The sequence below is a fragment of the Nanorana parkeri genome, unplaced genomic scaffold (assembly GCF_000935625.1).
Source record: "Nanorana parkeri isolate BGI_ZX_2015 unplaced genomic scaffold, ASM93562v1 scaffold1532, whole genome shotgun sequence".
NCBI classification, from domain to species: Eukaryota; Metazoa; Chordata; class Amphibia; order Anura; family Dicroglossidae; genus Nanorana; species Nanorana parkeri.
In genome coordinates this window covers 331,504-358,125 of record NW_017307800.1, presented here as the reverse complement: position 1 = coordinate 358,125, position 26,622 = coordinate 331,504, and the positions used below count along the sequence as shown (strand labels likewise).

The 26,622-nt window shown below is 43.7% G+C and overlaps 1 protein-coding gene across 4 annotated transcripts in view; it reads left to right on the top strand.

Annotated features, from left to right (window-relative positions):
- The first annotated feature begins 2,003 nt into the window (after nucleotides 1-2,003).
- CSNK1G1 (casein kinase 1 gamma 1) overlaps nucleotides 2,004-26,622 on the top strand; it is a 76,710-nt gene continuing 52,091 nt past the window's right edge. For all 4 annotated transcript variants that reach the window (XM_018570432.1, XM_018570431.1, XM_018570430.1 and 1 more), the window contains exon 1: nucleotides 2,004-2,187. The gene's annotated coding sequence lies outside the window, so the exon portion shown is untranslated. The remainder of the gene's footprint in view (nucleotides 2,188-26,622) is intronic.

The following is a 26,622-nucleotide window of genomic DNA, read 5'->3' as shown; positions in this document are numbered from 1 at the left end:
GGTCGAACGAATCCGAATTGACTTTCACCCCTGAAAAACGAAATAACACAAATCTGAATTTAAAAAGAAACAAAACAATTTTTTGGGCAGTGCACATGTCTAATACTAACGTCCTCCCGTGACCCAAAGCTCAGAATATAGCGGGCTATTGGCCGCAATATGCTGAGAGCGCCACAGCCCGGGACAGATCCCGACAATAGTGTCGAGATCCACTGGGCTGCGTGAGTGACAGCTGGCTCTGCCTATCTAGAGTCAGAGCCAGCTGTTCCCGCCCCTTCCATCACTCAGCGCTGGAAGATTGGAGAGGGGAATCCCGGCTGGGAGGCGATCGTAAAATGTGAGCGGATCGGTACATGTTTCTGCTCACTTCCCCATCGATAGAGTCAACCTGTGACAGCTTCTTTGTCACAGGTCGGCTCTAACTATGAGGATGAGTAAAAATCACTCACTTCATAGTTCTTCTTTAAGTGTCTAGAGCACCGCTATACCAATCAGCCTTACAAGATATCCATTACTTAGCTCTCTTTTACAAGGGACAAGCTATTCGGGGCCTCCTTTAATCCCATTATCAAAGATGCCACAGGTGGACAGACCATTCATCTTCCTTAAATCCAAAATCTGAGGTCCTCTTCTTAGAAGTATACAACTTCCTTTTGCCCCTACGTGTGCTTGTATTGCTCTCAGAAGGACAATCCTTCTGCATTTCCTCCCAGGCTAACCTCTGCAAAGACAAAAGCCCTGTTGAGCTGCTAAGTCTTCAGAGTCCACCACCAAGCCTACAACAAGAAACTCCACACCCACCTATGGTCAACTGCTGATGATAGACCAGTGCTGGTTTTTCAACATCTCTGATGGTTGGGAATGGTTTGGGGGTTTTACTGTTACCACCAAACACAAAACTAGTGCATTGCAGTAATTTTGAATGGCACTACAACACACATGTGGTTTAACACATGAATAGTTGTAAATGTGTAGATGTGAATTATCTGTTGTGGTGTGCTGCATCAGGGGAATGGTGATGATCTGTCAAAACCTGCATTGCATTGACAGCTCATTCAAATTGAATGAACTTTTTTATTTACTAAACACACGTGTAACTTACATACCGTAACGCATTGATTGCAACAGTATTGCTTCCTATAGTAGTTTATCTAAAGCAAACCTTGCACAAAAAAAAGTATTATAAATTTCTCTCTCAGTTACTGTACAGGTATGGGTAATATGTACTATCTGATACTAAAGTACAGAGTAAACCATACTGGGCTGTGGTATAGTGCCCATGTAATGCGATCTGTGCGAGTACAGTAGGAAAGGCAGGCTCTAGCTTGCAATAATCATGGCTGGTATTGTTAAGTAACCACTAGGAGCGTCGTAGCTCCATCAGCCTAATTTGTTTTTTTACTTCCGCCTAGCAACATTACAAGCCGTCGCTATGGGAGGAAAAAAAGTCCCTGCTGGAACCCGGGTGTGCGCAGTTGATTCCTGAATGTTCGAGGCGCCATTTTTAATGCTGGCAAAGCCTATACATCAATAACAAGATGTGCTAAAAATTCCTGAATTGTCCAATTGCTTTATGTATTTCAGGCTGAGGCTGTAAAGAGTTTCGACAATATATCTCTGACTGCGAAAGAAGCCCCTTTCACCCCGCACATAAAACAATCATGCCAGTTTTCAAAATGTCTTCCGGTGAGTGTGCCAATCTTAGAGCATGACGTCATGCACGTATTCCACCCGGTTCCCGCCCCTTCCCTTGTTGTACGGGAGCGCAGGGCGGAGCTGGTAGTGGGGTTTCCGGTCCGCAGTGTGAGGAAGGGAACCGGGACACCGGGGGCGGAGTAAGCAACCGGAAACAGCGGGGTTTCGGCTGATATTACTCGGGTACCGGAACTGCGAAGAGGTCCCGGTCACCGGCAGATAGTTAGCTTGCTGGATGCCTATAGTTTGCCCCCGCCCTGTATATAGACAGGCAGTGGCGGCTGAGGTTGGCCCCTCTGACGGAGGTTGGTTACCCGTTACGAAGAGGGTCGTGGCCCACCGAGTTCCAGCTCCTGCCATCGGTGCACACTGCGGCCACCTGGGGCTCTATGAGAGCCGGGAGTAGAAGAGGAGCGAGCGGCGGAGGCAGCGCTATTGTCCCTGTGACACTCCCCATTCCAGTGTCTGCCTGTGACACCAACAACAGGACAGGTATGAGGCACCATTACCATGCAGGTGCTATTGGCCGTGCTCTTTCTTCTCTCAGGGCTGGTCTTCTGTATTCAGTCCTATGTGCTGTGCTCATATATGAGTTACCAAGCCTTTCCCAATCAGTGTTAGGGGGCTCTGTGCTCTATCCATAATACCTGATCATCCTAATATTCCACAGGCTCCTGATGTCTATGCATACTCCTGTCATGAACACTTCCTCCAAAATGAGATTGGAATAAAGTCTAGGAGGCTCTTTGTTTTTAAAGCCAGGCTTCTTCAATCTCAGATCTCCTATTTACCTCAATGTGATAGACATTGGCCATGTGTCTGTGTGTAAACCATTGTCTCATCTAGAGGTGGATATGTAGACTGGTGGCCTGACTCTCCTGGTCTAGTCCAGGCATGTTTCACCCCTCTTCTAGGCCTTGGATGAAATGTGAGATCTGAAACAGTGTTAGGGGTGCTCGCCATTCCAGCCGCCCGATGCTAGCCATGCGTGGGCTGAATGGGAAAAAAAAACTCAATTCCATCATCTTTGCTAAACAGCGTATATGGAGGAATATCCTCTGCTGGCTATTGTATTCAGATACCAGAACAGTGGTGGCATTGATTGGATGCTGTCACTATTTGGCTGATCATTTTCCATTCTGCTCAGTAGATTTTTAAATTGACTTTTGTTGTGCTGGGTGGTGCTGATAGAATTAGCTCAGATTTTTATGGCTATTTATTTTTTATGGCTAGCATAAAGTGACCCTAAACTCAGGAGTTGCATCTTAAAAATGCATTCCAGTACTTTAATTTAAAGGAGAACTATGAGATGAGTGATTTCCACTCACCTCATAGTTCTAGCCGACCTGTGACAATGAGACTGTCACAGGTCAGCTCAGTAGGTCGGGAGGTGAGGGAGCACATACCAGGTTCGCTCACCTCTCGATCCTGTCACGGCTCTCTGCCGTGACGGGAGGGGCTGGACTCCCCTCCCCCCCCGCTCCGATCCACCAGTGCTGACTGGCGGAACGGACGGGTACAGCTGGCTCTGCCTCTAGATAGGCAGAGCCAGCTGTCACTCACGCAGCTGGGCGGATCCCGTCATCTACGTCGGGATCCGCTGCGGCGTCTCAGTATACCGCGAGCTGTAGCTCGAGGTATACTGAGCTTAGGGTAACGGGAGGACGCTAGTTTGTGTCCTCCCCGTTACCCTATGGAGAACTATGGGGAAAAACACTGACCCCATAGTTCTCCTTGTAACAAAAATGAATCTTTTTGTGTATCACTCAGCTGTAGATGCTCAAGTCATCTCTGAATTGGTGCTGACGCTGTCCTTCCTTCTGGGAGATGGCTACTTTTGTTCCCCATGGTCTCTGTGTGTGTGTGTTGTGAAGTAGTCACTGCTCCAAGCTCACTCCTGTGATGGATTACAACCTCAGTAGAAGTCAGGGGAGGCAGAGCCTTACCTAGTATTATGAAGAAGAAAGGTGTCCGCTTCAAGCCTGAAGCTGACATCTTTTTCTCCATTCAGATCGGCTTTTAGCAGGCTACACGGCAGGGAAAGCCTCCCCGCTGTGTAACCGGTCAAGGATAGAGCACTGCCTGTTAATTACAGGCAGCACTGCATCTGGCTTTTGACGGGTAGTTAGGTTAGACAGCAGCGGGCTTCCTCACTGATTGTGTAACCTAACTTGGTTAGGCAAGAGCTGTCACAGCCTCTACTCTGTGTTGGAGGCGTGAGCTCTGTGGATGGCTTTGACCAATGGCAAAGAGCCATTAGTCCAAGCTGTCCAATCAAAAAAAGAAAAACAAAACGCACCTGAGGCCATCAATCTCGATGCCTCAGCAGTGAGGGACAGGGAGGCTCCTCCCTGTCTCCTCTCCTCCTCCACACGACTTGGTTACCGAACTGGGGACCGGGCTTTGGCAGGATGGGGCGGAGCTTCAGCAGCCTGGGGGATGCCTCACCCAGCAGAGAAGGTATGGCACGTCACTGGTAGCAATTAGTAAACTAAACATGAGATTGTAGTCCATCACAGGAGTGAGCTTGGAGCAGTGGCTACTTTACAACACACACAGGGACCATGGGGAACAAAAGTAGCCACCCTCCAGAAGGAAGGACAGTGTCAGCACCGATCCAGAGATGATTTGAGGATTTACAGCTGAGTGATACAGAAATAAGGTCCAGTATTGTTAATAGGGTACTGGAATGCCTTTTTAAGATTTAACTCCTGGGTTTAGTGTCACTAACAGAATTAGAAGAATATGGTAATCAAAACGCAACATTTTTGTATAATCTTTACCATCTTACATGATTTATAATTGCTAGTTATCCTTCCAGGAAGTTCCTTGCACAGACATTTCCTGTAACAGCATTCTACACCAGAGGTAAGCATTCTCTGCACTCCAGCTGTTGTGGAACTGCAAGTCCTATGTGGCAGTGCAAGAGTGACAGCTATGGGCATGACTCCCAGAGGCATGATGGGATTAGTAGTGTTACCACTGCTGGAGTGCCGACATTGCCTGCCTCTAGTTTCTGGTCTGTTATGTAGTTGTTCCCTTTCAGTGTCACCCTGTCACGTGTGCTTCTGGTGGAGACTGTAAACGGGTATGGGCACTGTTGTCACCCTCAGAAAGCAGTCCTGGGGAAGGATTTGCAGCTGATGGTGGAGCAAGTGCATGTAGACAGGAAAGAGTCCGGGACGAGATGAGCAGCACTAAGTGCAGCAAAGGGTAAACCAAAAAAAAAGGGAAAACCATATTTTCTAACAGGGCAAAATACAGTAATGGTTTGTGCTGCATGGCGCTCTTGCAGCGATGTGTTTCCTTTATTTGGGTTCCTGTTGTAGGGGTGCACTTCCTGTGTAACCTAATGAACTCAAAAAGGAAATGACTGATAGGCTTACATTGTGCATTTTAAACTGCGTCACTTGTATATGTAACAAAAAAAACTGCTTTGTTTATGGACCTGCCTGTCTGTAGTGCCCAGCCCAATTGTATTTTGGTCTTTTAGATCCTTTGCTTGATTATCTTCATGACATCACTATCTTTCATCCCTGATTGTCAGGGACAGCTTTGTTTCCACCCTGCTTTATTCTGTCATTCTCAGACCACATGCATGGGTTTTGTTTTTTGGTGCCTCAAAATATAAGCTTAAACTGTGTTTTTCTGCCATATTTTGATCAGTGGTTAAAGGGATTTAAATAGAGATTTTGGTTTTCATGTTGTTAACTTTTTAAATGTCATTATATTCATGTCTTAGATGGAAGTTTAATTACTCTAATGGTGTACCATTGCATCAAGGAAATGGACACAACAAATACAATGTCAGCAATCATTTAGACCCTTGGTTCTCAACTGGTGGGTCGTGACCCAAAAGTGGGTCGCGACCTCATGTTCAGTGGGTCACCGCATGCCTTCCCCTTTTCTAGGTGAGAGGCTCCTCAGCCTCCCCTAGTGCAGCACCATCAGTTATCATGCCAAGCAGCCATTCATAATATGCTGCCCAGCATCGTGTCAGCTTGAGGTGGGCTATGGCGGCAAGGTCGCTCCATCCGTATATGGATTGCTTACAGCTCCCTCATGTGTCCTGTAGAGGTGCCTGGGCCAGAATAATGCACTGTAACACGCAATCACACCTACTATGCATTCTGGTGTGGGAGGGATGTTGCATTGATATTCATTTGAATGGTACCCCAAACACCCCTCCCACTCATAGTTCAATCACCCACACCGGAACGCACAGTACCGCAATGCCGCGCGGTCCATTGCAGTGCGATTTGGGTCGCGACTTAATGACCGAGGACAAATGGGGGTCCTGAGGTTACACAGGTTGAGAACCACTGATTTAGACTCATGTGCTCATCTGGTTTTATTTTTGGCTGTATTTTTCATTTGGGTCATGGGAGTATATTGTGCTCATTTGACCCAGTGTCGGCTTATAGTGGCTGCGCTCAGGGGGGCCGGATTTGCTCTCTGCTGCCCCAAGGCCATGTTCCTCAATGCGCCCCCCTACCCGCCAACTGCCCCCTCTCCCCCACCCCCCGGAGAATGGCAGACCTGCAGGCTGCATACAATGTCGCCGAGATCATTTGTACAAAACAAGTGGTGGCTTCCTTGCTGTACATTTAGCTCTGCTTGCCCAAAGCAGGGCTAAATGTAGAAAACAACTACCTGCCCAGGCATCAGAAGATAGGAATTCCACACCCCTGCTGCCCCTCTACTCCCTTCTGCCCCGAGGTCGGAGCCTTGGTTGGCCTTGTGGGAAATCCGGCAATGGCTGCGCTGCAGCTGGGAAGGATTCTGACAATATTGTCTGGATCCATCCAGCTGCCAGTGACAGCTGACTCTCCATCTCTAGAGCCAGCTGTGCCCGCCCCGTCCCCTGTCTGACAGAGAGGGGACTGGGAATCCCTGGGTGGTGCTGTGATTGACAGTCACGGCGCTCTGCAGGGAAAGGACGGTGAGCTGAGCAATCAGCGGTTTGATTGCTCAGATCTCAGTCTGTAGAGCCGGTATGTGACAGTTGCAGTGTTCCACGCCAGCTCTAAGTATTAGGTGGAGTATATTTTATTCTTTCAATACATAACCTTTTAAAGCTGAACCGCGGACTCTTTACAGCTTAAACATTGTAACCCTCCTCTCCCCTCAGCTGATGCAGCTTGTTTTGTCTAGGGTATGATCCTAAAGAGGATTACTTATTTTTCTCGTTTGCCCCATGGCCGAAGAGACTCTGGTCCTCTTTGTTCCCCTGCCGGTATGTGGGTGGGTACTCTGTCATCGCACACAATGCAAGACTGGCAGTGGCAGGGGTAACTGCCTGGAATTGGGCTTTAAGGCCCCATTGACACTTGAGCATTTTCAAGCAATTTTGAAACTTTAGTTGCATGTTTTTCAGGCATTTTTCTTTTAGCCGAACAGAAAGGAGGAGGTGTTGTTGGGTGCATAATCACATGGTAAGTGTGCATTACGTGTGTTACAACTCAGCGCTCAGGTGTGAAAAGGGCACCACTGAAAATGATGGGATTCCTCATGTTGAGCGTTGTTGCGGATCGGCAATCTTGTGACAAAATGCTCAGGTGTGAATGAGGGGCTAATAGGCAAGAAAGATGTATTTTCTTTCCAGTGCTGGAGGTAGTTGAGATGCAGGGACTCTTCAGATACCTGTGTGGGAATGGTAGCAGAATGTTCTAGCTCTGCATCAAAGTCTATGCCACTTGTGTTATTGATGCTTCTAATGGGCTTGTTGGAGAATAAATCACAAGATATTGCTTAGCTCAGTAGTAGTAGTACAACACGAGTGCCCGATATGATTTTTACTTGGCGCAGCTTTGTAAACGTTCCATTATTTAAAAAGAGGAATTCTTATTGCCTTATTACAGCGGGCGAAGCAGAGCTTGAATAGCTCTATCCTTAGGGGATGGCACCTATATTATCAGTAATACACAAAAGGTTACAGTGTTTCATGGGGATCTTTTCCTCTGCAATTACCCACTCCCCTCTAAATACTTTATTCTTTTATGCTTTGCTACCAATACAATTGTGATTATTTACATATAATTGAAAGCTGTGCTCTGCCTGCCACATTATACTTGCGTTTCAACGTTGAAATGAAACTGTGGTGGGCGTTAATCCAGTACCTTGTTTGTTTGCCTGCTTACTTTTCTGGCAGCTGTAATATTTAGGCCTTGTTCTTTTGCAAAGATTTTACGACTGGCTGATCGAGGAATGCCGGCGCGCTGATGGCGGCATTCACTGCGCGAACTGCGGCCTGTTCATCAGCCAAATTTGCAGTGTATGGCCAACTTTACAGCCAATATTTCTGGCAGGTAGGTTTTTATTGCACAAAAGGGGTGTATTTACAAACCACAAATAGGCTGTTCATTTAGCTTGGTGAATGAGGTGAGGATCTGTTGGCTTCCATCAGTTGCTTCAGTTGCTCATGTCTAGGTTCAGCAACGTAATGTCCCCCAAAAAATGAGGTCAGCTGCTTCCTGAATTACCAGGTTTTTCCCATCAATGTTGTTTTTTTTTTTTTTTTTTCTGCCCTCATGGCCCTCATGGCACCGGCATATATTTGAAAATGACAATGCCAGGATTCATCAGGCTCAAATTGTGAGGTTGGTCAGGGAGCATGAGACATCACACATGGATTGGCCACCAAAATAGTCGAGACCTTAACCCCATTGAGAATCTTTGGGATGTGCTGGAGAAGACTTAAGACCGTGGTCTGACCTAGAGCTGCAGCTAACTATTATTTTCAAAATCGATTAGTTAGCCGATTATTAAGTTCGGTTAATCGGATAAAAAATAAAATACATTTTAAAAAATGGCTCCAGTGATGGACTACTAGTTTGTATTGAGATTGTAGTCCATCACAGGAGCAAGCTTGGAGCGGTGGAAGTAAACAAGAAAAACAAAACTGTGGTGTGCAATATAGTAAAATGAAAAGTGTATAATTATACAGCAATGAATGCAGAATGGCATCGGCTATAGAGGACTACAAAACCCAGCAATAGTACATTATACAGCACAATGCAGAATACCGCCAGCTATCGAGGAATACAAATCCCAGCAATAGTACATTATAGCTGGCGGTATTCTGCATTGTGCTGTACAATGTATTATTCCTTAATTTGTAGTCCTCTATACAGCGCAATGCAGAATACCAGCTATAAAGGAATACAAATACCAGCAATACATTATCTGGCAAATAAAATAGAGGAGCTTCACTGCCACAGGCTGTGATTTCAGCAAATAATGTGGAATTGGTCAAGAAACGTTTGTATGATTTCTTAAGGGACCGTAATATACAGGGGTACGGGTACTCCTAGAATGAGATCCTAATAGGTTGGACTTGATGGACTCATGTCTTCAACCTCAAATACTATGTAACTATGTAATTATAATTATTATACAGAATTTATATAGCGCCAATAGTTTGCACAGCGCTTTACAATATAAGGAAGACATTAGTCACAATACAATTCAAGACAAGATGGTAAGGTTGGGCCCTGCCTGTGAGGGCTTACAATCATAGAGCACCATGTGTGGGTAAGTGCAGGCTTTCCTGAGCAGTCTTCCAGCAACTTGCTTCTGAGATCGGGCCTGTCTATCGGCTGCTGTCATCCGCCCACACCTGCTCCTCCTTACTTCTTCTCCCTGCGTCCCTGTGCCGATCGTGGATTTGGACTGGCGGGCGGTGAGCGTGAGGTGGGGAGGAGGTGCGCCGCGCAGTGTGTATGGATTAGTGTCCAGGGCCAACCAATCGGAAGCCGATTAATCGATTATTGAAAAAGTTGACAGCTTTTTACATCGATTTTTATAATCGATTTATGTCGATTTTAGTTGTTGCAGCCCTAGTCTGAGCCATCATCACTACAAGATCTTGGTGAAAAATGAATGCAACTCGGAAATAAATGTTGTGACATTGCATAAACTTATTGAAACTATGCCACGGCGGATGGGTGCTATAATTATAGCTAAAGGTGGTCCAATTAAATATTAGAGTGTGTGACTGACTGACTTTTTTTTTGGACAGGCAGTGTGTATTTTAGGGCTGCAACAACTAATCGACATAATCGATTATAATCGATTATTGAAAAAGTTGTCAACTTTTTCAATCATCGATTAATCGGCTTCCGATTGGTCGGCCCTGTTCACGGCTCCACACACTGCGCACCGCACCTCCTCCCCACCTCACGCTCACCTCCCGCCCAAATTCACGGTCGGCACAGGGACACGGGGAGAAGTAAGGAGGAGCAGGTGTGGGCGTATGACAGCCGCCGATAGACAGGTCCGATCTCAGAAACAAGTTGCTGGAAGACTGCTCATGTAAGCCTGCACTTTCCCACACATGGCGCTCTATAATGTATTGCTGGGATTTGTATTCCTTTATAGCTGATGGTACATTGTGCTCTGTATTATTATATATAGCAATGTACCATCAGCTATAGAGGAATACAAATCCCAGCAATACATTATACACTGTATGTATATGTACTATTGCTGGGATTCGTTGTATTCCTCCATGGCTGGTGGTATTCTGCATTGCGCTGTATAGAGGACTACAAATCCCAGCAATAATACATTATGCAGTGCAGAATACCACCAGCTATAGAGGAGTACAACAAATCCCAGCAATAATACATTCTACAGCGCAATGCAGAATACCACCAGCTATAGAGGACTACAGAACCCAGCAATAGTACATTATACAGCGCAATGCAGAATACCGCCAGCTATAATGTACTATTGTTGGGATTTGTTGTATTCCTCTATAGCTGGTGGTATTCTGCATTGTGCTGTATAATGTACTATTGCTGGGATTTGTAGTCCTTCTATAGCCGATGCCATTCTGCATTCATTGCTATATGATTTTACACTTTTCATTTCACTATATTGCACACCACACTTTTTTTTTCTCTTTTACTTCCACCGCTCCAAGCTTGCTCCTGTGATGGACTGCAATCTCAATACAAACTAGTAGTCCATCACTGGAGCCATTTTTTAAAATGTATTTGATTTTTTTTATCCGATTAATCGAACTTAATCGGCTAACTAATCGATTTTGAAAATAATAGCTGCAGCTCTAGTGTATTTAGACTATTTTATTTAACGACATTGTTCTTATTTTTCCAGTAGGGATGCACTGATACCGATACTAGTATTGATATCGGTGCCGATACTGAGTATTTGGGCGAGTACCCGTACTCGCCCAAATCCTCCGATGCCTAGCCCGATACTTCCTGCATCAGGAAGCCGGGCAGGTTTCCTGATTGGCCGATAATCGGCTCCATGCTCTCTCGTCACTTGTCATGAGAGAGCATGGAGCCGACTTCCCGGCCAATCAGGAAGCCGGGCAGCGTGTAATGAGTGTAATGGCGCGCTGCCCAGCTTCCCGATTGGTCGGGAAGCTGGCCCATCAGGAAGCTGGGCGCTGCCTAATGACGCAGCGCCCGGCATTCTGATTGGCAGGGAAGCCGGCTTCATGCTCCCTCGTCATCTCATGACAAGGGTGCATGGAGCCTGCCTCCCGGCCATTCAGAATGCAGGGCGCCGTGTCATTACACGGCGCACGGCTTCCATGATTGGCCAGCAAGACGGCTCCGGCTGAGTACCGGAGGAATGCAGCTCCTGGCTGTAGAGGCCCCCGGGGGTGACAGGCTGGACATGCGGAGGTGAGAGGGGACAGATCCCCACTGAGGGATTCGTATGGGACGGCTTTCTTGTTAATCGGGAAGCCGGGTGGCGAGTCCTTTACACGCTGCCCTGCTTCCTGGCTAATCAGGAAGCCAGGTGGCGAGTCATTACACGCCACCTGGCTTACTGAATGGGACTTTCGGGAATCGGTAATTTGGTATCGGCGAGTACTGAAAAAAAAATATTATCGGTACTCGTTACCAAGATACCGGTATCAGTCCATCCCTACTTTCCAGTTTCATCTAGAGAACAAGTCAAAGTTTTCAGTTGGCTACTAATAAGATCCAGCCTCTTCTCTGGGCCTCAGTGGTCTAAGCCCCACATACATCATCCCGTCTAATGCAGGTCCATACACCATGGGTATAGAACATGCTATACTCGCCAAGGGCTCTGAGGCGGCCTGCTGTCATGGTGGTCTCTCCAGTCTGTCCCCTACTCCACAGCACATTGCCCTCATGTCTATGCACTGTGTATAGGCATGATGATTTACTGGACTTTAGCGTGCTGCAAAGGAGGGGGAGAGACATTGGAAGGACCAATCTAAGAAGAACCTTGCTTGGAGCTTTGGGTGAGTATATCTTTGTTTTTTTAAACCTAGACACAAAGGAGTGTTTAACTCTTGTCGTGCTGGGGTAGCCCCACTGCAAGGGTGAATAAAAAAAATTCCAGGAGTCTTGTTTTTAAATAGTTTCTGCTGTAGAAATGGAATTGTTGCATGCATTTATATTGGAGGTACTCTCTCTGGAAAAACTGATTTAAAAAAACAGCATAAACTTATAAAGGTAGAGAGAATGCATTTATTTTTAATGGGGAAAGAAACACCCAGCCGTCATTTATTATTCCATTACATGACACAGACTTTCCTGTCTCTGTTTCTTTATTGCAAGAAGACTCAAGATACTCTCTGGGTAGATCGTACTCGAGTAAGGGCTTGTCCGTACCATATCTGTTGTATTTTCCTGCACACCACACATGTATGGTGTGAGCTGGGCACACAGAACACTTGAGTTCATAGTAGCCAGTTGGCTTCTTGGATTTCGCAGTTTCAGGTTGGAAATGTAAAATTTGGGGTTGCGAAGAAAATGATTTTTAGGGAAAATATATTGTGTCCGTTCATTACTTTACCTAAGCAGGGGACAGGCTTACTACAGATGTCTGGACATTCTCTCTTCCAGCTGTAATCACCCCGACTGAGTCGCATTTAACTTTATATCTGTAGGCAGCTCAAGTCAGTCAAACAGCGGGGATTGTGGGAAACCAAGATCATTAAACCAAAAGCATAACAAAAATAATTCTGCTGTACACTAAAATTACTTTACAATACTGATAGCCTTAAAGAGCAGTCCCTGCAGCCTCTCTCTTCCTCTTCTCTGGCGGTTAAGTACCTGATAGTCAGCATGTCCTATACAGTGTATTAAGGTGGCCATACAATGATCTGCAGATTTTCTGTGGTCAGATGGAAAAAGTGCAACAGATTGGCCCAGGTGGAGATTACTCCATCCACACAGTTAAGTGTAGATGGAAGAATCTGTTGCACTTTTTCCATCTGACCACAGAAAATCTGCAGATAATTGTAAGGTGTATGACCAGCTTTAGACTTGGGGAAATTTAGATCACCGGAGGAGACAGGCGGCATGGACTGGACTAGCAGCCAGGCGGGACCATGATTCGTGTGAGTATATCTGTGTCATTTTAGACCCTAGACCAAAACGAGCACTTAACCCTTGCACTGTGGAGGTAGCCCGACTGCAAGGGTTATGTTTTATTCTGCCCAGATTTCTTACAATACAGTGAAGATCCACCCTGTTGGCTGACAGCGGGCTCTGCCTATTTAGAGACAGAGCCAGCTGTGCCCACCCCTCCCCAGTCTGTTCCTCCACTCAGAGCTGGAGGATCGGAGAGGGGAGCGGTGACTGACAGTCCCTGCTCTCTGCAGGGAGGGGATCGGGGGGTATGTGTTCGCTGACTCCCTGATCAATAGAGCAGAGCTGTGACAGCTTAGTTGTCAGAGGTCAGCTTGAATTATGGGGATGAGTGTTTTTCACTCTCCCCATAATTCTCCTTTTTAAATGATGCATCATCTTCCTTCTAGTTATTTTTAGCAGTCCCTCCAGCGCTGGTGCTGGTCTCTGATCCAGTCCAGACTGCTGGCTAGCAGTAGATTCATGTAAAAAAAAAAGCCTTTAGTACCACTTTGAGTAACCTAAAACCGCGCTGATCAGCGCAGTTCCATTGAAACCTGTATGGAAACCGCACTGATCAGCGCGGCAAAAATAGTGCAGGGAGCAGTTTGGGCTAGGGGTGGTTTGGATCGCACTGACCCGTACGGTTGCATGAACAGTCCCCATAGCAATGTATGGGATCGTTCATGTCGGAAGATCCGTGTGGCCGAACCGACTTGGTGTGAACGGGGTCTAAAGGAGGTTTAGAAACCGTCAGCTTTTTTTTTTTTGCCTCTGTGTTCTATTTGGGGGGGATTTCCCTTTACTTCCTCTTTGATAGCCACAACAGAAAGTGAGAGGAAACACCCCTGGTGGAAAGTTTTCTAACTGTGAGCCTGTTAACCATCTATTCCTGTTCTGGTTGCAACCCAAAATTTGGGATTTTCTTTCAGTGATAAGTCAACAGAACAAATAGAGAGGGTGGGTAGAGGGGGACACAGACAGCAATACAAACCTGACAAGTTTTGTAGTCCCTCTCCACTCTATCTACAGCAGCTTTTGACTCAAGTTGTAAAAAGCAGCTTGATAAGTTGGTTTAGGCTGGTAGAAAATGCCGTGTATATGAACTGTTTAACCCTTTGCATTTGGTTACAATGTGCATAATATTTTCATCTGTAATATTTTGAACGAAGCAATTGTTGGAATAGCTTGGTATGATAGGAGATAAGAGAACTATGATTGCAGTATCGGAACTCCATGTTCGGGACATAAAATAAAATGTTGGTGTAAAGAACTCTTAGAGAAGTTGAAATTGTAGAATGAATTTGAGAACAGAAGTAGATGACTCACAAAGGGGACTTCTTTGTTTCCTCCTGTCACTGCTCACACCCAAGCACTTACTGTAAAACAAGCTCATTAACCCCTAATGTCAAAAACAACTAGTCAGCAAAATTATAAAACCTTTTAAACTCGGTGACCTCTTTTTGCACAGTTATTTTGAAAGATTTCTTATCCGGGATTTCAGATCTACATCCATATCCAGTAGGTGTTGGATGAGAAACACCATAAATATGGTCTGACAGGGCTGGACAATGGAATGTATAATTCAGGACACAACAGCCAGTTAGTAGCCAGAGCTGTTTTCGGATCAGTAACAGTAGCAAAGTCTTAAAGACGAAGGTTCCATAGATTTAAGATATCATCAAGTCTAGCTAATAATCTGCTTCATCAGCTTCTTCTCTCGCTTTAGCAGCCAGAGAAATGACAGCTAAATGTGGAAGTGATGTAATACACATCGCTTCCGCCTTTAGAGAGATAGGAGGAGAGATCAGCGGTGGGGAAATGCAGACAGCAGAGCCCGGTATCATCGGCAGGGGCCCACACTGTGCATGGTTAAACAAGTCGGCTAAATGCTTGTATATAACAGTTGGTAACGGCTGCTTTATACTCCCCAGCGAGATTCTGCTTCGCATTCCCGCAGAAAAAAAATTGCGTACATGTATGTCCATCCGCCGCCCGTATTTATACAATGGGCAGACGGCAAGGGGTTAAATAGTATGTAAAATCTAACAAATTTATTTGGGCTATTTTGTTGGAGGTTTCTATACTCCTGGCCTAGGGTGACAGTGTTTCATAGATACTGTATGATGACTAAGCATTTGTAGGAAGTACAAAGGAAGTATGCTACTCGCAGGTTTACTAGGTGAAAACCGACAAACAAAAGTGTGAAATAAGAAAACAAGTGTAGTTACCACATCTAAGGACTAGTTAGCTACAATATATTAAGTTTTTTTTTTTGTTCTTTCGTTTAGCTATCCTTCAATTGCTAGTACATCTCATCATGAGAGTATTTGTTTGGTAATAACTAATAACCATGCAATGGCTGAATATATTTTAGGAGCCATTTATGTATGCCAATAGATAACTTGGGTTCCAGCGTCTTTATCTGTAAATGATCACTTATCTTTCAAGGATTGAATTGTTATTGGAAATTTGTGTTTTGAAAATACTATTCTGGAATATCTTAAGCCGGCAATACACTTATAAGTTATTCTCATTCCTGCCCAGGGCTGACTGTAGAGCTGCAACAACTATTCGATTTAGTCTATTAAAATCGACGATGGAAAACTTTGTCATCGTCTATTAGTCGGCTATCTATTATATTGCCTGCACCCCACGCTGCGGTCCAGCCCCCGGCTCTCCTCCTCCAATACCAGCGCTCCTTACATCTAGCCGGACCAGTGCGGTCACATGACGGGTGCCGGGGATGTGAGCGCGACAGGTGTCAACCATACCCGTCCTCTGCACCCCATTCCACGATCATACCCATCCTCTCCATCCCTGCCCTCCATTCCATCATACCCGTCCTCTGCCCCCCATTCCACCATCATACCCATCCTCTCCATCCCTGCACTCCATGACATCAACATATGCGTCCTCTGCACCCCATTCCACCATCATACCCATCCTCTCCATCCCTGCACTCCATTCCATCCTCTCCATCCCTGCACTCCATTCCACCATCATACCCACCCTCTCCATCCCTGCACTCCATTCCACAATCCTACCCGTCCTATCCTACCTTGCACTCCATTCCACCATCATACCCGTCCTGTCCAATAACACCAGCTATAGAGGAATACATCAGATCCCAGCAATAATACATTATACAGCGCAATGCAGAATACCAGCAGCTACAGAGGACTTCAAATCCCTGCAATAGTACATTATAGTATAATGTACTATTGCTGCGATTTGTTGTATTCCTCTGTAGCTGCTGGTATTCTGCATTGCGCCACTGTATAATGTACTATATTGCACTCCACACTTTTTTTTACTTCCACCGATCCAAGCTTGCTACCGTAATGGACTACAATCTCAATACAAACTAGTAGTCCATCACTGGAGCGTTTTTTGTTGTTGTTTTTTTTAAATCCGAGTAACCGAACTTAATAATCGGCTAACTAATCGATTTTTGAAAATAATTCTGAATGGGGAAAAAAAAATGCTTTTATTTCCCTATCAACACTAAATAGCATGGATGGAGGAATCTTCCCTGATGGGCTGTTTTAATCTGATGGTTGGCACCCATGGTTGTCTCAATGCATGAACAGTGACTGCAGCTAGTTGGTTGCTGTCAAGGTTCAGCCTACAATGTTTACTCCAGCTTCTTCAATAAAAGTTGATTTAAAAAAAAAATGAAGTGGAGTGTTGCCAGCAGTGGCCACACACTGCTTTAATGTTGGCTGACTCCTGCTGGATTTGAGCAGTTTATGGGCAGCTTTATAGTCTGCCAATAGCTATGGTGGAAGAGGTGACAAGAATAGTTTGTGAGTCAATATAGGAAGTAGGCTGGTTTATTTAGTCAGTTTTACCTGCCCAGTAAATAAACCATTTAGCTGGGTCTACTATTTTAAGATTAGATTGAATGTGTCAGGTTTTTTTTTTTTATAGATCTAACTGAAGAAGCCTTTCTGTATGCAAGGATTAAACTGCTTTTCCTCCAGATGCAAAGAGTGCCCCCTTGTCTATGCACTCTATGGACCATTTATACATGGCGATCATATCCAAGGGCTAGATTTTTAAATATGGGCTCTTCCTTGAATTACTGTTTCTTACATTTAATACAAAATGCTATCAGCATATTAACATTCTAATGGGGTTTATGTGTTAAATTTATTAAGAGAACTACGGGGTAACCTTTTTATCCCATAGTTCTCTTTTTAGGTTCACGGGAGGACACCTACTAACGTATATTGCCCGCTATATACTGAGAGCGTGGCAGTCGGGACGGATCCCCACAATACTGTCGAGATCCACCCATCTGGCTGATAGGCAGAGCCCATTGTCAACCTAGAGGCAGAGCCTGCTATGCCCAACCCCTCCCCTATCCGTTCCTCCAGTTATCGCTTTTAAGATGTTTTGTTAAAGCAGGCAAGATGGCCTATTCCAGGTTTTTCTCAACACCTTCACATTGAACTGTCCTGATGGAAAGATTTAGTGCTGGAATTCGAGGATTGTGTTTCTTTAACTTAATTAACATACAATGGACAAACCACCTCAGACCATTCACAGCATCTCCTAACATTGCAAGGAAAGATAAGCAAGTAGAAATGTTAACCTTTAAAACGCTAATCCGTGCGTGCAAATAGTCAAACATTCCCATAGACACACTCCTAAACCTTGTGGACAGCCTTCCCAGAAGAGTTGAAGCTGTTATAGCTGCAAAGGGTGGACCAACTGAATATTGAACCCTACGGACTCTCCTCCAGATTTCGAAATTTTCACTTAGTTCTTTGCTTATCTTTTATTTACATTATCTTTTGCCATCCACAGTATTCATTGACAGTAGTACTTTATGAATATTTATTGTCTTTGGGCTTCATGAGGAAAGGTGTTGATTTAAATTAGTCGTCTTGTCTTTACCAGCAGTTCTATTCAGAAGCAGGAAAACAAGATTATGGTTCATTGTTCTGGGCAACTGACACGTTTACGGATGAGTCCCACCGATTGGCATGATTGTTTGCCCACAGACAGGGTCACGTTTACCATGGGACAGCATAGTGGTGGCATAGACCGATTAGTAGCTTTTTCTTTGCATTTGCCGTTGGAACTACAAATTTAACTTATTAAACTCCAAAGATGTACAGTATCTATAAAGAGTTACTACATTCTTTCAGCAAATTTCCTTGTGCCATTGTTAAGGCACCTCCATTGAGAGTCTTGTTATTGTCCTCTTGTAGGCTAGGAACCTGATAAATGCAAATGATCTTGAAAATTAGAACATGTAATTATTCAGCTATCTGTGGCTTCAATTACGGTGATTGACAATGTAGAAACTGGAAGACTAACTGGGTTCATCTCACCAATTTTCCAGCAGGATTGTTAGTTACATTCCTTGACATACAGGTTTCCACTACAAATCATTTACATATCTGTGGAAGAAATTAGTCAAAGTTGGGAGCATGAAATTGTCCAAAATGTCTTGGTATGCTGATGCCTTAAGAGTTCACTTCACTGGAACTAAGGGGCCAAGCCCAATCCCTGAAAACAACTCCACACCATAATCCCCACTCCACCAAACTTTACACTCGGCACAATGCAGTCAGGCAAGTACCATTCTCCTGGCAACCGCCAAACCCAGAAACGTCCATTGGATTGCCAGACAGAGACGTGTGATTCGTCACTCCAGAGAACACGTCTCCACTTCACGCCATTGGTGGCGTGTTTTACACCACTGCATCCGATGCTTTGCATTGCACTTGTTGATGTAAGGCTTGGATGCAGCTGCTCGGCCATGGAAACCCATTCTATGAAGCTCTCCACGCACTGTTGTTGTGCCAATCTGAAGGCCACATGAAGTTTGGAGGTCTATAGCTGTTGACTCTGCAGACAGTTGGCGCCTTCTGCGCACTGTGCCCATCAGCATGCGCTGACCACGCTCTGTCATTTTACGTGACTGAGTTGCTGTTGCTTCCACTAACAGTTGACCGTGGAATATTTAGTAGCAAGGAAATTTCACAGGGGTGTCCCAATACTTTTAATGTGTGTGTGTGTGCGTGTGTGTGTGTGTGGTTTTTTTTTTTTTAATATATGAAATTGGATCACAACACTAAAATGTGATTTTTTTCACTTTTAAACCTACTTTCAGATAAACGTTACTGCAGTAGCTTGAAATGTGTATTCACAATAAATACACTATTCTTTTTCCCCTGGAAGGGAATTTACACTGCTTTTCTATGTATGGCTTTCTTTACGTGTTCAGAACTAAAAAAATATACTTTATTTTTTATATGTTTTGGGCAAAATATGAAATATTGGCTATGATTTTTAGTGTTTGCAACTTTGCAAATGGTATTTTTGAAGAATATTTAGTGGTGGCCTCTTGAGTGTAGAAAGTATATGTGATTTATCTATTTTGCATTTTTTAATTGGATGTTTGGGACAGTTGAGCTTTTCCAAATGGGATTAATAACATTTGTCATTTGGACCCTGCCTCCATTTTTCCCCCAGTTTTAGATGGAGAACAGACAATTGACATGCTGTTGCTCAGAAGCTGGCACTAGCATATCCCTTTCTTGTATAATTTGCTGCCAGATGGGGACTCCTAGTGCATAATGTGTTGCGTACATAAAGCTTAGGAAACAATGTAGCTTATAATAAAAAAAAATTGTTATCATTTATTATTTTATATGGCTTTCAGGTGATCGGCTTAAAACTAATCCTCCTGTTAGATATTGGCTAACCGGAAATTGCAGATGGCGCGTTTGGAACTGGGTCCATCCACTTTTTGTGACCAGTCATGTTCCATCATTAACACAGGAAAAAACCCTGCAGAAAACTCAACCTGTTTTAGTTTTCAGCAGTGCACATATCATTACTTCACCTGCACAACTCAACTAAGGCTACATTTTTTTTCAATACAACTTTGGTCATGCAGTACTGCGCATAGGTATTACGGTCAGTCACTTACTTCTGTAGACGGGGCTCTTATGGTTTTACTTCTGTAATAGGTAGGGATGAACCAAAATGTAATTGTTAGCCCCAAATCAAAAATTCAAAAATTTGTCAGGCCAAAACTGAATTTTTTTTTTGTTTTGTTTTTATATTAGGGGCTCTGTGGAAATTTCAGGGGTCGGTTTCCCTTTTTAAATGGAAAAAAATTAGAGCCCAAATCTCTTTCTGCAGCCCCTCTTATGACTGAACAGGAAGCCTCTGTACTGAATGCTCCTGTTTATTCATAAAACTCTGCATATAGTGTGAGTTACTATGTCCACAATCATGAATGAACAGGACGTGATGTATAGCACTTTATGTGTTCATTCATAACTGTGGACATAGTAAGCATACTAAGTCCTCAGTTATTTTCAAACAGCGATCAGTCCTGATCTCTGGGCGCTTGTAATCTGCTCGGCCTCCTGTGACAGCCGACAGCTCTCTCCTCCACTGCTAATCTCGGCTTCTCTCCTCCCCGCTGGGCATCGGTCTGTGTCCCCTAGGATCCCAGCTGCCGACACAGGTGGGGGAGAGCAGCGGGCATTGGAGGGGACAAGACCGGCGCCCAGTGGGGAGGAGAGAAGATAGGGGTGCACTAAATTTTCGGCTGCATTTTTAGCCGTTATGGGACTTTCGGCATTTTGTCCAAAGTACCATTTTTTTGGCCGAAATGTTTAGGCGGCCGAAATTTTGGTGCATCCCTAGTAATAATAATAGGTTGTAGGTGCCAGTGCTGAGTGCGTCAGCACGTAACTGGAGTTCTCATTGTGAGCGCACAGAGCAGGATGGCTGTTACACATGCCTTGAGACCATGTAGGGTGGGCTTAGCCACCCTCAAAATGGACAGTGTGTGGTAATTCTTTGGTTTATACTTTGGTGTACTGAATGGTACATCCGTGAGCTAAATGAGCATTAAAGAAGGTGAGCAACACTATATTATTTTTTTTAAAATATGGATCTAATGAAATATGGGTCTAATGAAACTTTAGGTGACTTGCAAGTACTGGTGGCCCTGGGTCCCTATTCAGTGCCACACAGATACCCCTGTAGCTGTGAACAGCCGGTGGTTCTGCATGGCATATATTCCTGGGAAAACTGAATTTAAATTAAAAGTTGCATCATTGTGTCAAAATCAAACACAATATATGAATTTGCTTTTTTTTTATATGAATTTCTGTTAATGGCCTGGCAAGTATTCTGTCACATTGGCAAATTCATTTGCAGACTGTTTGTCACACCAGTGATGAGTAATTTTCAGTGGAGCAGTCCTTGGATCTGAAGTGGCTACACTGTTTTATGCTCTCTGTCATGTTATATTGTCATGTAATATTAATGAGGACTGGGTAGATTGAATGTGAACCTCAGCTTTCTAAATCATTATTAATTTTTTATGAGACCCCCCCCCCCCCCCCCTTCCTTCTCCTGCTGCTTCCTTTCTGGCATTCTGCTTTGCTTTCTGAAGGGTGGGGGTGCTTTTGTTCCAGGCAGCTAGTTCATGCTGAGATTTCTTCTCCCATCACAATGTTTCTCCTCCCCTGAATTCATGTGGGTAAGATAATTACTTCCACTCGTGTAAGATTTTCCTAGTTTTCCTCTGTGGTAGGCAGTAAAGAAGGTGATTTCACTCTTGTACAGCTGCTCCAATCTAGTCCCAGGTAACAATAACCCAGATTCAACAGCAAAACAATCTTTATACTAATATACCTGTGTTTAAATTTCATCCAGCTGGTTTTGACACTTAGAAAATTGATGGAAAAATGTATTAATGTTAGTGAACTAACCTCAGAGGAAACAGGCACAGACTTTTTACCAATTTATGCATTGTATTAAAGAACTTGCTGAACTTAACGCAATGCTGCCATGAAAAAGCATTCTACTTTACCGCAAGGTACAATCTCTACACAGCAATACACTCATATGTATTACAGCAGTCGCATAAGCATGCTATTTGCTTGACTGCACGCTAGAGATCTTATGCACATTTTTTGCTTTAATGGTGCAAACAGCAATTTTGGTATCTGATCAGTTTGACTTTATTTAAACATAATAAACCTACAGTGTGGTTGGTGTGGCAGCTTTATGCATAACCTTGTTTTATTGTCGTGTTGCTTAGGTGGGCACAGTCATTTTTACTTTGGACATTTCACACTTTTGCAACTAATTAGGTTCATTGACAACAGATCAGTAACCTGATTGGGTATAAAAAGAGCATCTTAGAGAGTCAGTGTCTCAGACGTAAAGATGGGCAGAGGTTCACCAATCTGTGAAAAGCTGCATCTATAAATTGTCAAACAATTTCAGAATAATGTTTTATCAACATACATTTGCAAATACTTTAAATATATCATCTACAGTACCTTTTTTTTAAAAGAATCCACGAGCCTGGAGAAGTCTCTCTGCGCAAGGGACAAGTCCGAAACACATTATTGGGTGCCCGTGATCTTCAGGCGCTCAGAGGGCACTGCATTAAAAACGGGCACCACTTAAATTGCCAATTAAAATATTTGGAGCATCTTGAAATGAAAAATACAACAAAGACGATCTAGGACTGTTGAGCAGTTGGAATCCTATATCGGAGAAGAATGGGACAACGTTCCTCTTCCAAAACTCCAGCAAATGCTCTCCTCAGTTCCCAGACATTTACAGAGTGTTGCCTAAAGAACGGGTGCTACACCGTGGCCCTGTCCCAACTTATTTGAGACTTGTTGCTGCCATCAATTTCAAAATTACCTTTTTTTTTTTTTTTCTTAAAATGGTACATTTTCCCAGTTTAAACATTTGATGTGTTTTTCAATTTTCTATTGTGAATAAAATATTGGAGATTTGCAGATCATTGCATTCTTCTTTAGTTCCTTTTTTTTTTTTTTCACAGCGTCCCAACTTTTTTGGAATTGGGGTTGTATTTCATGGGTTCCTCTGGGGTACAAAGGTTGAAATAAGGCTGCTATAAGGTGGCCATACACTGTACAACCATCGCAAGACCTTAGTCTTGCGATGGTTGTAAAGTAATGAAAAAAACGTACGATCTGCCCATCTTGGACAGGCAGATCGTACTCTCGATCATCGCAAGCCCGCCCCCCTGAGGGGCGGGCTACCGATGACCGCAATGCTGAACGGGCAGTGTGCGCGTGCGCACACCGGCCCGTTCGGCATTTGTCTCCCAAGCACCGTTCAAACCAGCCGAAAATCGTACGATTTTCGGCTGGTTTTCTAGCGTGCTCCCTAGAAAAAAGATGTGCGGCCGTACAGTAAAAGTGGTCACACGTCTTCCATACACTTTGCGATGATCGCGGGATTTCCCGCGATTATCGTGTGATAATCGCACAGTGTATGGGCACCTATAGAGTGATCACTTCATGGCTAGGGCCACACGTTATTTAAAGGGGTATCTGGTCAAATTCTAAAAATCTATTTCTATATTGAATTTCCACAAGTTCTATCCCACTCCAAATAACCACATTAGTTTGTAAACCTACTTATTGAACATGCCTCAATGCACCAACACATTATCACTCAGCCCTGTGCACTTGTCAGTTCTGAACTACAACTTATTGTCTGAGCATTGTAACTTCATCATTGCTCGCTGGAAGCAATGCTTGATGGGCTATTTAGTCTTGAGAAATTGAGATTGCATCACATCAAGCAGCAAGGAAAGATTAGCAAAGCACACTGGGAATCCAAGCAGTAAACAAGGTGTTAAAACCAATATATATTTTTTTTTAATAACTGATTTAGTTCAGGACTGTCATATCTCCCAAAGCGATACTGCTTTTGGGGCATGGATGTGGTCTCTGATCTCTCAGTGGGTTGTGAAACGTCTCCCAAGATCTCAGTTGAGCTCTAACACATTATGCTTCTATTTTAAAATACTTCTAGCTGAAAATGTGTTGTCCCTACCATGTGTTTAAAACCTTCCACATAAGCCTTTTAGCATTTCTGCAATTCTGAAATCTTTAGAAGCATATAGTAGTAAATAGCACTTGTGAGTATTTTATAAGCAAGACTAAGCACCCATAGAACTGGAGTTAAACCTGTCCTTTGTGAGCAATTACCAACATGCCCTTGCCTTCGAGCAGGCTCTGAATGGCAAAAAAAAGAGAATGATGGCATCAGCAGTGATCGATTTTGCTGGAAATTTTCTTTGACACCAGTTGGTATAAAAGGCACTATGTGGTTGTTGGAAGTAGATTTTCATATGAAATTGCTTGCCAGTAGTTTTGATAATGCCATCAGAGACTTGATGAATGTTTGTTTGAAATATCGTTTGTTTTTAACATTCGACTTTAAATTCTGCTTGTTCACGTTGATTTGACCCTACGAGTGAACGTTTACCCTGTAAATGGATGTCCTCTGATAGTATGATAGTGTGATGTTTATGGTCTTGCTTTTGATCTAGCTCCGGAAGTGTTTACTCAAGACATTGGCAGTTCTGCATTTTAGTGCAGATGGATAAAATAGATATGTGAAGTGTTTTACCTCCCACAAAATATTACAGTTCTATTTTGGTTATATTTGTATCTCACAAATTGCTGCCAAACTATACTGAGAGGCAAATGACAACCAGATTTCCTCTGCAGCTTTCCTCCCCTGTTCAGTTGTACTGCTGAATAGCCTGCAGGTCTTCTTTAAAGCAGAATTCAAGTATTTCGTTTTTTTCGCTAGTAAGCAGTAGATGTATGCCCTATGATTAAACAAACAAAAAAAAAGATTAGGCAAATTCCTAATTACTTACCTGTTCCAGCGCCAGCTGAAGAACTCCCCATTCATAAACTGCTGTGAAGGTGGGAGGGTGCTGGAGCATGCGAGGTAGAGTGGAGGGAGAAAAATGAAACAAAAGCGAATGGACGCAGACAGGAGTGTGCAAGCCTAACGGACACAGAGGAGTCTGCGCTGGATCAGAGACCGGCACCAGCGCTGGAGAGACTGTTGAAAACCAGTTAGGGCTGCAACAACTAATCGACATAATCGATTATAATCGATTATTGAAAAAGTTGTCAACTTTTTCAATAATCGATTAATCGGCTTCCGATCAGTTGGCCCTGTTCACGGCTCCACACACGCTGTGCGCTGTACCTCCTCATCACCTCACGCTTGTTAAAATGTCAAAACCGAAATTAAAAAGTCAGACTTTTTGTGACAGGATCTGTGACAGGAGGCTGGGCAGTACGGTTAGGAGAGACGCTGGCCGCTCACATTGCTCTCCTTCCGCACCGCTCTGCCTCCTGTGACAGTTTCTCTCCTCCCCGCTGGGATACAGAGCAGCGCAGGGAGGCACCGCTATTTCGTCCAAAAAATTATATAATTTTTATAATCCCTCTGTATTCAGCCGTGAGATTTGCCTGCTTTTTGTTTGTTTCCATCCAAAATGGAAAAAAAACAAGTTTTGCCATTTTACTTCTACTTTTAAGTGTTACCGCCTCTCCTTTTTCAAGCCTTTCCTGCGCTATGCAGTAATAACTTTGGCTGGAGTTGCGCTTTAACACACTGTCCTGTGCCCCTTCCGTCTTCTAGAAGAAAAAAAACAATTAATGTCTTTGATTTATCAATACATGTTTTTGCTTTTTGAATATATAATTGTTTGCTTACTGGGCGAGCCTTTCCCTGTACTTGCGCAGCATCATAGTTTGAGACTTGGTAATTTTAGAATCCCATTTTGGGTTCAGCCACCCTGCCCTTTAGAAGCTTTTAAATAGTTGAGCTTTAGTTTGCTTTGCAGGTAATTTTTGACAGGGGGCTGGTGATTACGTAAACTTAAAACAGGATTTTCAAGAACTCCAGGATGCGTGTGTTGACCATGTGGTTTCATGTTAATTTGAGCTGTTCTTGCTAGATGTTCATCTAAGCACTTGCATTTGTGTATTCTTGCAGCATATTACAGGAAGCAGACTGCCGATAAACATTTTTAACCTAACAGCATTTAGCTCTTTTCTTTTTCAAATTTGTGTTTTTTTTTTTGCTTTGTCTAATGTTGCAACGTTATTTTTATTGAGCCAACAACAAAAAAGTGGCAAATTATATCTTCACCATTGGCACAATTTGGCTTTTTTTAGTATATTGTCTCTGGCAAGCATATTAAGGGACTGCTGATCTGCAGACAAAAAGCTGTGTCAATCTTGGGTGAAAACCTTTTATAAACGGGTCCCTATGTGTATGTATTGCGCTGTTATATTGTCCATAGTGAAGGATTAAAACCTGTAGAGACCTGTGAGCATGTGTCGGGTTGGGCAAGTTAAAGTAAAGGGCTATTATAATAAAGCACCACTATTATTTAAAGCCCAAGTCCGACACAAAGATGTTAGAGCAATTGAGGAATCAGATGTTTCAAAATCCTCTGACGAATGCTTTCGTCTACATTCCCAGATCTTCTTCTTTTTTCATGTCGGTCTAAGTAGAGTGGGAGCAGTACTTTCTGGCCGACCTGAGTGTAAGCGCTGCAGGTCTCCATGAACCCCAGCGCTTCAATTTTGTCTCCACTCTTCCTCTATGACTATTCACAGAACAAAGTAGGGCTGCAACTAATTATTTTCATAATCGATTAGTTGGCCAATTTTTTTTTTCTTTGGGTTTTTTTTTGTTCAATCGGATAAAA